This window comes from Kogia breviceps, chromosome 12, assembly GCF_026419965.1.
Source record: "Kogia breviceps isolate mKogBre1 chromosome 12, mKogBre1 haplotype 1, whole genome shotgun sequence".
NCBI classification, from domain to species: domain Eukaryota; kingdom Metazoa; phylum Chordata; class Mammalia; order Artiodactyla; family Physeteridae; genus Kogia; species Kogia breviceps.
The window spans coordinates 82,723,786-82,737,799 of record NC_081321.1 but is presented as its reverse complement, the minus strand read 5'-3'; positions in this window follow the sequence as shown (position 1 = coordinate 82,737,799).

Genomic DNA, 14,014 nt, shown 5'->3' with positions numbered 1-14,014 from the left:
AAGTCCTCTGCTTTTCTGAGGTCTGGCCCCTAAGACAGGCTCTCAGCGACCACATTATGGCCTCTTATGCCTCTCGAGGGAGCCGTGAAACACTTTTTCTGTGAGACACCAGTATGGATGTGGTCCTTGGAGGAACACTTGCACTTGAGGAGGCTAAATGCAAAACCCAGGCCACAAACCTCTAGGAGGGCATTTATCTGCTCCTGATCAACAGAGCAGGATCACTCAAGGTGTGGTGTGTAAGTGCCACTGGGGCCACTGAACTGAAGATGACTGAGCAGGTCCTAGAACCTGCTTAGTGCTCTCTATCCTCAGGATAAGTCTAAATTCTTTATCATGGCCCACAAGGCCCTCTGTGGGACTCCAGCCTTGTTTCCTGTCACTCTACTCTTTATGTCAGCTTTTCACTGAATTCAGCAATCTCCCTATCATCTCTGAGGTCTACTCAGACTGTAGCCTCTGTCTGGATAACTCCCCTCACCCTTCATCTGGGAAATGTCAAGGGATTCTTAAGTCTCACAGGGATATCACTTCCTCTAGAAACCCTCATACACAAGGTTAGGTATCCCTCCTTTGTGCCCCCAAATCACCTGTCCCCCAAGCCAATAGGATCTGGCATGTAGTGGTATAACATAAATCATTGTTGGGCTGGAGTAGAAATAGCACATGTTGCTCCCACATTAATGGGCGGCAGGATGACCCCTCCGTAAACGATGCTGCCATGAAGAAACAGCCTTCATCTGTGAGGCTCCAGTGCTCCAACCCCCAGCCTGCAGTTGACTGACAAATCCTGTGCTTTAGACTCTCAGATTCCCCCAGAGTCATTTCCACAAGAGGAGTCACTGCCCTCTGCAGTTGTAGTCCAAATTCTTCTCCAGGATTTGAATTTAGTTGATATAAATCAGAGCTGGAGCCTCAGTAGGTTAAATACTACCACCAATAATAATAATTATTATTATTACGGCTAATATTTGTAGAGCTCTCTTCATGGTCCAAACTTTGTGTTAAGCATTGTTTACATGTTATCACAATCTTTCCAACATTACTTTGTGGAGAGTTCATTGTTATTTTCCCCAACTTCACTGACAGGAAACTGAGGCAAAGAGAGGTTAGACTTGCTAGGTTTCAGATCCAAACAGCCTGGCTCCATGCGGTCCTCTTCTCATTCTCTGTCTCTGTCTTTGTCTCTGTCTCTCTCTCTCTCTCCTCCTCCTTTCTTCCACCCCCCCATACTATGTCCTCTGACTTTACTGAGGTATATTTGGCATATCATACACTTCACCCATTTCAAGTGGACAATCAATGATTTTTAGTAAATTTACCATGTTGTGGAAGCATCACCATAAAGCACAAAGCAGGTGGAACATTTCTGTCATCCCAAAAATATCCCTCATATTCACTGTTAGTCCCCATCTCCCATACCCCACACTGCCCCAAGGCAACCATCAATCTTTCTCTCTCTATAGATTCGCCTTTACTAGACATTTCATATAAATGGAATCAACACACTATATACCTTTCAATATATTGTCTCTTGTGTCTAGCTTCTTCCATTTAATATGATGATTTTCAGTTTGTCCATGTCACAACTCGTGTCAGTAGTTTGTGCCTCCTTTTCTGCTTTCTGTGGTATATTTTATTGTATGGACATACCACATTGTGTCTATCCATTGATGGACATTTAGGTTGCTTCCAATCTCTGGCTATTATGAATAAAATTGTTAAGAACATTTGTGTGCAAATCTTTCTGTGGACAAATCTTTTCATTTCTCTAGGAGAAATACCTAGGAGTGGAATTGGTGGATTGTATGGCAAGTATATGTTTAAACTTTTAAGAAACGGCCAAATTATTTTCCAAAGTGGCAGCACTATTTTACATTCCCAGTAGCATATATGAGGACTCCCATTTCTGACATCCTCACCAATATTTGTTGTCTGTTTTTTTTTTTTTTTTTTGTATAACCATTCAAGTGGGTATAAAATGGTATCTCATTGTGGTTTTAATTTGCATTTCTCTGATGACTAATGGCATTGGCCATGTTGTCATGTGCTTATTTGTCACTGGCGTATCTTTTTTGGTAATATTTATATTCAAATATTTTGCCCATTTTTAAAATGAGGTTTTTGCCTTATTATTGAGGTGTATGAGTGTATATTCTCAATACAAATTCTTTATCAGATAATACAATTTGCAAATATTGTCTCTCAGTCTACTGCTTGTCTTTTCATTTTCTTTATGCTATATTTTTAAGTGCAAACATTTTAAATTTTGATGAGGTGAGGTCCAATGTATCAGTTTTTGTTCTTACATAGACTGTGTCTTGTAAGAAATCTTTGCCTAACCTGAGGTCTTGAAGATTTTCTCTAATTTTTTTGTTTTCTAAAAGTTTAATTGTTTTAGCTCTGACATTTAAGTCTATGATCCATTTTGAGTCCATTTTTATGTATGGTATAAGGTAAACGTCTAAGTTTATTTATTTATTTTTTGGCTGCATTGGATCTTCGTTGTTGCACACAGGCTTTTACTAGTTGTGGTGAGTGGGGGCTACTCTTCATTGCATTGCATGAGCTTCTCATTGTGGTGGCTTCTCTTGTTGTGGAGCACAGGCTCTAGGCACACGGGCTTCAGTAGTTGCAGCACTCGGGTCCTAGAGCACGTGGGCTTCAGTAGTTGTGGCACACGGGCTTAGCTGCTCTGCAGCATGTAGGATCTTCCTGGATCAGGGATTGAACCTGTGTCCCCTGCATTGGCAGGTGGATTCTTTTTTTTTTTTGCAGTATGTGGGCCTCTTACTGTTGTGGCCTCTCCCGTTGCAGAGCAGCACAGGCTCCGGACGCGCAGGCTCAGCGGCCATGGCTCACGGGCCCAGCCGCTCCGCGGCATGTGGGATCTTCCCGGACCGGGACACGAACCTGTATCCCCTGCATCGGCAGGCAGACTCTCAACCACTGCGCCACCAGGGAAGCCTGGCAGGTGGATTCTTAACCACTGTGCCACTAGGGAAGCCCTAAGTTCATCTTTTTTCCATGTGGATATCCAGTTGTGCCAGCACCATTTGTTAGAAAAGCTATCCTTTCTCCAATGAATTGCCTTAGCACCCTTGTCGAAAATCAATGGAACATAAATATAAAAACTTATTTCTGGACTCTCAATTCTGTTCCATTGATCTTTATGTCTATCCTTCTACCAATATCACACTCTGTTGACTGTAGCTTTATAGAGTAAGTTTTGAAATTGGGAAATGAAAGTCCTCCAACTTTGTTCTTTTATTAAAATTGTTTTGGCTATTCTAAGTCTTTTGTATTTCCATACAAATTTCAGAGGCAGTTTATCAGTTTCTGCAAAAAATTCCTATTCAGCCTTGTGCTCTTAAAAGGATATTTTCAGGCCACCAACCTTGTCACCCACAACTCCTCAAGGCTGAGAATGCTAAGACTCCAGGAAATCACATATCTAATCACTCCACCAAAATGTCTTCACCTGTCTCCAAAAAGCTCACTCATTCATCAAAAACAAATACAGGGCTTCCCTGGTGGCGCAGTGGTTGAGAATCCGCCTGCCGATGCAGGGGACACGGGTTCGTGCCCCGGTCTGGGAAGATCCCACATGCCGCGGAGCGGCTGGGCCCGTGAGCCATGGCCGCTGAGCCTGCGCGTCCGGAGCCTGTGCTCCGCAAGGGAGAGGCCACAACAGTGAGGCCCGCATACCACAAAAAAAAAAAAAAAAAAAAAAAAAAAAAAATACAATCAAGATAAAATATGATAAACACACTCTCTTGCTATAGAAAACATCCCCTGGTGAAGCTTCTAACCCATTCCTCAATCCCCAGATAACTTCAGGTTACTAATCTCTTAGAGCACATAATGGAAGCACCACTAGGCAAAGACCACATGAATCTCTTTTAAGGGTCAATGACAGCTAAGAGCACAAACCTTTTCTGCAGAATGTATTGCTCATGACACACACCTGAATCTGCAAAGGTTTTTTTGGCAGTGATTTAGATGTTTGATGATAATAATAACTAACACTTATGGAGCACCCTCTAGGTGCCAGGCTTTATGCACTTAACTCATTTAATCCCCACAATGACTCTCTCAGGTAGGTACTGTTTTTATACCATCTACAGATGAGGAAACTGAGGCACAGAGATTTTAAGTCAACTTACCTAAGTTCGCACAACTAGGAAACTAGGCAGAGAAGGGATACAGACCCAGGAAGTCTGGCATCAGAGCCTGAACTCCTAACTTCTACACTAGAGCCCGTTGATAATAGAGATAAGAAAATATAAAGCCAGACTTTCCAGAACCGAGGCTTGTTTTATTCATTTGTTCCTTCTCATGAGGGCCTACTATGTGGCAGGCTGTTTTGAGACACTGGTGATATAGGCTGAACTGTGATATTTCCCTTAAAGAAACAAACCAGAAAATGAATGAGTCCATATGGTGTGGTGAGTGATACATGTGGTAATGGGAGCACAGATAAGGACACCTAAAGTAGCTTACTAAGGGAGTGGGAGAGGGTTTCCTAGAAGAGGGGATGATAGTATAAGCTTTCAGGGATGAAAGAGTGAGGCAAATGAAAGAAAAAAAATGTGGTAGCGAAGACGTGCATGAGAGAGCATGGAGCCTGGGGGAAATCTGCATAGTTTCAGAGTATTGGGCGAGTTTACCATGTGGTAGAACACAAGACTGGAACAATGATCATGAGCTTTATATACTTTAGTGGTTACAGAAGAGCATTAAAATATGTGCTCCCCATCTCAAAATAACAAATACAGCAAAGATAGATGAAATGATGTGTAGAACAGAAACCCCTGAGGGCCATGAAACTAAAGCTTTGGTCTATGCTTAGGATATGCAGACTGAATATGCATTAGGAAAAAAATCCAGCCATTGCATGTACTCGATGACTTCCCATCATCCTGTACAGAAAGAGCCTCTTCCCTAGAGAAAATAAGATTGACTAGGACATCTTTAGAGGTGATTGCCCAGAACATAGCAATTCCTCATTCTCAGAGAACTTCCCTCCCACTACCACCCCCCTCCTCTTTTATGGAGACAGGCCCCCCAAAGTCCTGTATATACTATAATGTTTCCCATCTCCTCTGACCACTGCTGGATGGACCAGGGATGGGCACCTGCACTGTGCTGAGCCAGTCAGATGCCAAATTTTCCTGTAATTTAACTTTAGAATTGAAAGACTGCTAGTTAATCTTGCAGAACCGTGGAACTGTAACTGGGTGGGGGTGGGGGTTACATTCACGTTATGGACTGGAGTTGGAGAGAACACTGGTCTGGAAAAGAGTAAGAGGAATGAAACACAATGAAACTTTAGCAGGCTGAGGGTGTCTGTTTCTAATGGCCTTCCAATTCCTGTTTGTCTAGACCCAGCTGTCCCACCCTTGGGTTTCATGAAATACCCAATCCTTATAACAAATTGACAATCTTTTAGTTTACTCTAGCTAAGATAGTTCCTGCTCCTCACTGATAAAGAATCTTGACTTTATCAATGATTTAAAACCCAAGAGATAAAAAACCCAAAGGTTTTTGCTCTGGATCTATTAGATAAGAAATAAAGATAAGAATGACAGTTTACCTCTTATCAGAAATATTGAAAGTCAGAAGACAATGGAATAATCTCTTTAAAAACTAGGGAAAAAATTGTCAACCTAAAATTATATACCCAGTGAAAATACTAATCAAAATTTAAAGTAAAATAAAAACATTTATTTGATATTTAGTCCTGAAATACTGAAATGCCAATACTACCTGTACCTAACACCATGAGGGCAAGCCTGACCATCCAGTTCAATTTTAGGTAGGACTCCTGTCTCCCAACAGTGAAAAAAGTGGATCTCATACGTTGGTTGTTAGCCAAGTCATTCTAATCTACCTAGACAAAAAACTAAATAAATATATATATATATATATATGTGTGTGTGTGTGTGTGTGTATATAAACATATATATATAATTTATTCAAGAAAATAGTTTCATCAAGCCCGATCAAAGTGTTAGGTGGAGAATTTTAAATAGGCTCAAAGCTAATGACCTAACTATTCACCTTTTAGGATAAGAAACTTCATAAGGAAACAGGTAATGAAGAAAATTAATCTTCCTGAGGCTCCTTCTCTCCTGAATTCTGTGGCAGCTTTTCTAGGCCCTATTCTACACCCCAATTCTATACTCCTCTCCCCCTGTCCCCATAACATACTAATACCAACATAAAACTTTCTATTTTATCCAGTATTTCTCCCAATCCTTTAAAATTTGTATATTGCTGATAACTCTCATTAGTACTAATGTGAATATACATAAAACTTGATTTTTTTCACTGAACTTCTATTTTTGACATTCTTTTATTAATAGTCAAATGTGCGTACAAATCACGTTTAAGTATCTCATTTGATTCTCCCAACCACCTGTGTAACAAATAAGCAGGTAGAGAAACCAAGACTTAATTTTGCCCAAGGTAGCCTGGCCAGTAGAATTTGGAGATTGGGGACTAGGTCCTTAAGCCCATTTCCTGAGCTTGTGTCACCACAATACACAGTACATTGTGATCCTATAAGTCCCACTGTGGGTACTAAAGACTGCCTTTAACATAAAAAGTCAGGAAAGATGTACTCAGAATCCTTGTGTCTTTAAAAACATCACTGAGCACCTAATTACTGTCGGCCCTCCATATCTATGGGTTCTGCATCTGTGGACACAGACAGCCGATAAGGGACTTGAGCATCCCAGAGTTTGGCATCCTGTGGGGGAGTACCGGTGGGGGGCTGGCTAGAACACCCCCCCCAAAGATATAGAGGTGTGACTGTATAGGTAAGCTTGTGATAGTAAGAGTGACATTTTTAGAAATAAAACAGGGTGCTGGTTTTTGAGATTACATACTAATCTGTTTGCTTTCACTAAAAAGTTCCACCAAAAAATAGGGCAAACCAATAGCAAAATAAAGAGAATTTAACATATAACACTGACGTATCAGCCCCTGGATTAAAATTGCCACCATCCACCCAAGGCTTATAAGACCACCCTTCTAAGGGGAGGGTAATGGGAACATTTATCCCATTCTGCAGTCATTGCTTCCTTATCTGTCTTGCTGACTTGAGTTTCCTGATCTCATTTCATACTCACAAAGGAGAATGAAAAACTAGAAATGACAAAGTAGAATGACCAAACAGATATTATCTCCATTTTACATATTAGGAAACTGAGGTTCAAACTCAAAAAGTTATATAGTCACATAGTTTTTGGTTACATAGTTACAAAGTTACTAGTTTTTTGGTGGAGCCAGGATTTAAACCAATTAATTACAAATGCTCACTTCATTATACAGCACTGTTTCCAGCCCACAATAAAGCATTGTTAGTCCCATTACATTTCAGCTCACTGTGAGCTGGGTACTGGAATTCAATTAATTTGGCTCTATGTTCCTAAGTTTTAGGAACATAATTTTATACCATTATTAAATAAATGTCTCTATAATTCTTTGCAAACATAAGGCTGCCTACGTGGACATCCTAGAAACATATTAAGTTCTATTTTCAGTTCATCAATGTAACTGCTTAAATATTTTTCCCAATTAATGAAAATTAAAATTTTTCCCAATGAAAAACATTTCCCAAATTTTCCTTATTAATGAAAACTTTAAATAAAGTCAAACAATCAAAATGTGGAAATATAGGATGTCTTTACACAGCATGGAATAATTTGAGTATTTTGTATTTTTCATAGAAGAATTTACATGAATTCCTTATATTTATGAAACACTTTAACTTCATTCTTCACTGCTCCTTTGAGGTTATGACTACCTAGAGAACGAGGTTGGGCAGACTATTCCACTTTATTGTTGAAACCAACAGGCATGGAGAAGACAAGTGATGTATTTAGTTCTTTTGAGGTTTGGGGCAGAACCGAAGCAGAAATCATACCCATCTACTCATCTGCTGGCTGTTACTGGCTGCCTTTAACAAATTATTAACCTTTTATCTTGGAGAGTCCCACTCCCACAGCCCCTAGCACAAGACACTTGATGATCAATTTTTGAGCCTGTTTTCTTGCTATAAAGATAATTTATTTTTCTTTAACGTGTTACTTCCTGTTATATATTGGCTCAGACAGTCTGAAATCCTTACTTCTGAGTAACTGGGGAACTACTGGCTCATTTCATCCAGTATTATTACGTGTGGAAACATGTTCCAGTTTTGCTTTACACACCATGAAAGTTGACTTAAAAATGAAAAGACTCAAGGATATCTTAGATTGTATCCAAGATAGAACACAGAAAATCTGATCATTTAATAAATGCAGTTGGATGATAATAAAGAAACCTGAAAATGTGAGAGAAAGTCAAGATCAGAGAGCATATTTTGGAGGATTTTTCACCACCTTAATTTTTCTTGAAAGCACAAATGAAATCCAGAGTGTCCAGATAATTTCAACACATGAAGTAGAGAACAGGGTTCACATATCTAGGGCATCAAGAATCAAGATGGAACAAACCTACACACCTTCGACAAGTATTTTCTGTGAGGTCCTATCCTTCTCATAGACTCAATATTACAAGCCAGACATCAATCTGTCACAGTCTGTCAGTGTTCAAAAATGTACATGAAAAGAAGCTAATGTAATGGACTATTACTTGGGAGATAGTGACATCTTCTGGTGGTTTATAGACTAAATTTATTTATGCCAGACATCTTTCCCCCCAGAAGCCATGCACTGTTTTATGTTTTTATTTTATTTTTCGGGATCTTTGTTCCCTGACCATGGATTGAACCCGAACCCTGGCAGTGAAAGCACGGAGTCCTAACCACTGGACTGCCAGGGAATCCCCCAGCCACTGTTTTAAAGTAGGTTTATTAAACTCACATGTGTGGATTCTTAAATTTCTGAAATGTTCAATGAAGCATAAATTATTACTTAAAAAATAACAATATTCCTCACTTATTTTATTCCTTGTGTTGGTGTCATCCCTGGTTTACTCAGCCAACATTAATTCCACTTTTCCTGGTCATCAAGTCATTTGACCAGACTTTCCTTAATTCAAGCAATTTCTATGTAATCTCAGAATTCAAAAGGACCTTGGGAGTTACCTACCCTAATCCTCTCCCCAATGTGTCCAGCTTAATTTGGGAAAATGCAATTCCTAAGTAATCATTTGATAGCATCAAAAACAATTGTTAAAAGGCTCCCTGCAAGGTTGAGCTCAGGGCCCATCTCCTCTAAAGGAGTCTTCCCCACTCCCCTAGCCTAGGTTGGCCATCCCTCCTATGTTAAGATTTATCACAGCATATACCACACTGTCCTGTAATTGTCAGCTTACTCAGCTATCTTTTATAACCACAGTGCAAATTCCTTAATGACATGGCCTACATCTCATTACTATTTGTGTCCCAAGAATCTCATAGCCTATAACCTAGTTTTGGCTTGTTTTTTGAAGAATAAACGCATTCAAATAATGCTAGGTGAGGTATCTGCTCTTCATTCAAGTGGATATTATTTTAGAGGCCTATGTCCATCATAAGCAAGGTGAGGATATCTATTGAGTACTTACAGTATGTCAGGAGCCTTGTCAAGTGCTTCACACACGTTTACTTCATTTAATCCTGAGTCTGTAAGACGTGATCCTTATAGCTGAGAAAACGTATTCTGGTCAGTTGGTGAAAGAGACAAGATTTAAACTCATTCATTCCATATACTTATTTACACTTTACCTTGTTCCAAAATGAGAATTTCTAAGAACATAATACAAAACTTTTTTTTTTAATGGAAATCAGAGCAAAGGAGAAATAAGAATTTTAAAAATCAGATAAAGCCAGAAGTACTGAACAATGCATACTATTAACGTCCTATATATTTGCTACAGGCGGACTGCAAATTTGCCTGGACCTCCAAGCTGTTAATATGTGATTTGCTCCATTATTCAGACTTTAAAAGATAAGGGCAAACTAGTTGCTTAGAAGCACATTTACTCCTGATCTGAAACCTGCAGTTCCTCCTGTGGGTCCTCAAAGAAATTATTTTATGTCAGAGTGAAACAGCCTCATCCTTGGCATGAATATGTTTCATAATACAGTCCAAAGCTAAGTGCAGTAACAGAAATTGATGTGTGGCCAAAACAACGCAACCCAGGCACAAAGGTCTCCACAGTGGGTTTAATTTCATTCAGAATTTCTAAAGAAATGGATGGATTACTCAATTTTTGCTGATTAGGGGCAGGTCTGTATGATCACTGGAGCTGGCGATAAAGATGCCATCCCCTTCTGACACAGGAGCAGTCTAGGGAGGATACCACCTCAGTGAGAGAGGCCTTTCCATCTCTCCACAAAAGTGATCTTAAGAGCACCCACTGTTAGAGACACGATTTTCTTAAAAACTATTTTGGATCTGTTCCAACTGAACAAATGTGTAAAGCAACCCATCCCAACTCCATAGAGCATAAATGCTATAATTTTAGCCTGAAATTTCAAAAAAAAAAAAAAATGCCCCCCCCACCCCAACTTTATCTGGCTCTGAAGTCCATGCACTCTATGCTCCTAATGCGCCCGTTGACAAGCCCCGTATTTGACTTTTGTTTGATCATTGCATTTACAAAGACTGGCAGGGACTCGGAAGGGACCTGCATGTATGCTGATCCCTACATGCAAACTCTGGACATGAGAGTCTCATTCTCATATGAAAGCCAAACACTGGGTTTCCTAGCAACCGAGGCCACCACAAAACGAACATATATCCAAAACACAGGAAAAAAAAAAGATGAAAATTGGAACTGCTCAAATAGGTATACAGTAGCTAAATCATATTTCCACTCAAGGCACATTTCAAAAGAACTTTTAGAAAGGAAAGTTTTAATATAGGCTACATGTATACAATTCCCTATAGCTTTTGTTAGCAGCACATATATCCATCCTATGGCCCCATTTTTTTTTTTTTCTGGACAACATTTTATTTTTTACTGAAGTAAAATCCGGTTTATAACATATCAGTTTCAGGTGTAAAACTTAATAATTCGATTATTGTATGCACTAAAAAATAAGTACAATACTAAGCCTAGTTAATATGTGTCACATTACAATTGACCACCTTCACCCATTTTGCCCAACTACCCCAATCCACTTCCCCTCTGATAACCACCAATCTGTTCTCTGTGAGTTTTGTTTTCTTTTTTCCTTTGTTTTTCAGGTTCCACATAAAAGTGAAATCATACTTGTATTTGTCTTTCTTTGTCTGACTTATTTCATATTGGCCCCATTTTTAAATGGCTTAATAGACTGAGGAGTCTTATCAGTGAAGGTAAAGTTAGGAGATAAAACCAGACATTTGAACAGGGAAATTTTAATGAATTGTCAACTAGTAGAAGTTACTAGTCCTTTTATGCCTTTAAAAGGCATGAAAAAGGACTCTAAGGAGATCAGAAGTAGCAGTTGCAAAAAAAAAAAAAAAAAAAAAAAAAGAAAAGGCAGCTACTACCTCTAGGCTAGTAGAAAGTAAAAAGAAAATTAAGGAACTAAAGATACTACCTCTAGGCTAGTAGAAAGTAAAAAGAAAATTAAGGAACTAAAGATACTACCTCTAGGCTAGTAGAAAGTAAAAAGAAAATTAAGGAACTAAAGATACTACCTCTAGGCTAGTAGAAAGTAAAAAGAAAATTAAGGAACTAAAGACTAGGAGAGGCTCTCTTCCCCATTCCAACCCCTCAAGCTGAGCGCCTTCTTTGACGAAGGAGTGGTTTCCACAGGTACATTCAGCCACCAGTGGTGAAGACATTTGTCAGAAGGCCAGAGTGGGAGACAGCTGCTTCCAAGTGGGAGAGTATGACTGAGGCACAGCTGGCGTCCTCTGCTGGGGCTGCCGGGCTCCTGCAGTGAATAAAAATGGAGAACCGAACCCAGAAGTGACTTCTTGCTGCTATTGCTTTGCAGTGCCACTTCAGGACCCTCTACCGACGAAGCCTAGCATTCTGCCAAGCTGGCAAGGGAGACGCGTTTACAGGGTCCAGCTCGAGTATAACAAAGCAGGGCAGAGAAGGATGGATTTGGAGCTGGGAGACAGTAAACTGATAACTGCCAGAGTTCACTCTTTTGGCTTCTGACCTTCCATATATACCTACATATCTAACACAGGAGCTACTGGCCACACGTGGCTATCAAGTACTCAAAATGTGACTAGCCTGAACTGATACGTCCTAAGTGTAAAATATACACTGGATCTCAAGACTAAGCACAAAAAAGAACATAAAATATATCATTAAATTTTTGTATCAGTTCATGTTGAAAAGATAATTTGGCTCTATTAAGTTAAACAAAATATATTATTGCGATTAATTTCATCCATTTTCATTTTTAATGTGGTTACTAGGAAATTTTTAATTACATATGTGTTCTGCACTCCAGGTAGTTAAATCCTCTCTGAGTGGCTAGAGCAACTTGGCTGCTTTGGATAGAAGTTTCTAATATCTAACAAGCTCCATTTTGGTAAAATAGCTTTTTCCACTATGCCACACCCTCCTCAAGGTTATATGCTTTAATTCTACTACATGTCTGGGTACTGCAAGCACTGCTAACCTGGCTCCCCCAACCATCTCATCCACAATTCAGAGAAGCAGCCCAGATGCTGATTTTGACCACGAACGTTTCTGTTCTATCATCTCCCTCTTCCTCTTCAATGCCAATTTTTCCAATGTAAATATATTTATGGTACCAAATAAGTACTGAACACATAATACTTATTATATTAAACTTTTCTTTTTTTTTTTTTTTTTTTTGCATTACACGGGCCTCTCACTGTTGTGGTCTCTCCCGCCGCGGAGCACAGATTCCAGATGCGCAGGCCCAGCGGCCATGGCTCACGGGCCCAGCCGCTCCGCGGCATGTGGGATCTTCCCGGACCGGGGCACGAACCCGCGTCCCCTGCATCGGCAGGCGGACCCTCAACCACTGCGCCACCAGGGAAGCCCCTATATTAAACCATTTTGACAAAAACAACTCCAGAATTCATACAATAAAGGATATAATGGTAGAAAGCATGGGATTGCAGATCAGAAAAAAAAAAAAAAAAAAATCTAGCTTCTATTCCTGGCTCTAACTTTCTTGGGTTAGGGTATGTAAATCTCTGACCCTGTGTTTCTGCATCTGCCTGGTGTTGAATTATTTCAGTTTTACCCAAACTATATAATGAAATCTTGTTAGGGATTGTAACCAGTTTTTTTTTAAATTAATAAGATATAATAAAAAATACAGAGTACACTATATGTATCAAAGATTTTCTGAAACTTTTGTTTCAGGTATAAATTTCATATACTGGGTTTGTAATGTAAGATATATTTCTTACTGAGTGTCACAGTTATAGTTTGAAAGCCAGCAACATAAATAATCTCTTAAAATCCTATACAGTTTGAATTCTTACAGATTTGTTTTGTTCTAAAATTATTTCAAGACCAGTAAATAACAAAGCATGAAATCACAACTTAATGTGGAAAGTTTCATCAAAGCCGAAATTTATTTGGTGCATACTCTGTGCTTGCTATCAGGTACTTTCACATATACCTTTTCCTTTAATATGTAAAAGCAACCATGTGAGGTATTTTACAGGTTAAAAAACAATATAAGAAAAACCTATTTCCTTAACTTATTCAGGTGAAAAGGTTATAAGCAGTCCAAAATAAAAACAAAACAAACAAACCCCAGCCAAGTACATAGTCTATTTCCATGTCTTTTTATGCATCCTCTAAATATATCACGCACTTTAGCATTAGGAGAATAAAGAACCAATTCAAATAAAAGGGAATCTTTCTTTTAATTTTTGTCTACAGGTGCTTTTTAACCTACCAACTTTCTACTCTAAGCACAAGGGACTTAAAATGCCGTCAGTATCTACAATAATTTTAAGGTGACCTATCTAGTACTTTGAAAATTTTGTTCACATAGAAATACAAGCCCTGGGCTTCCCTGGTGGCGCAGTGGTTGAGAATCCGCCTGCCGATGCAGGAGACACGGGTTCGTGCCCTGGTC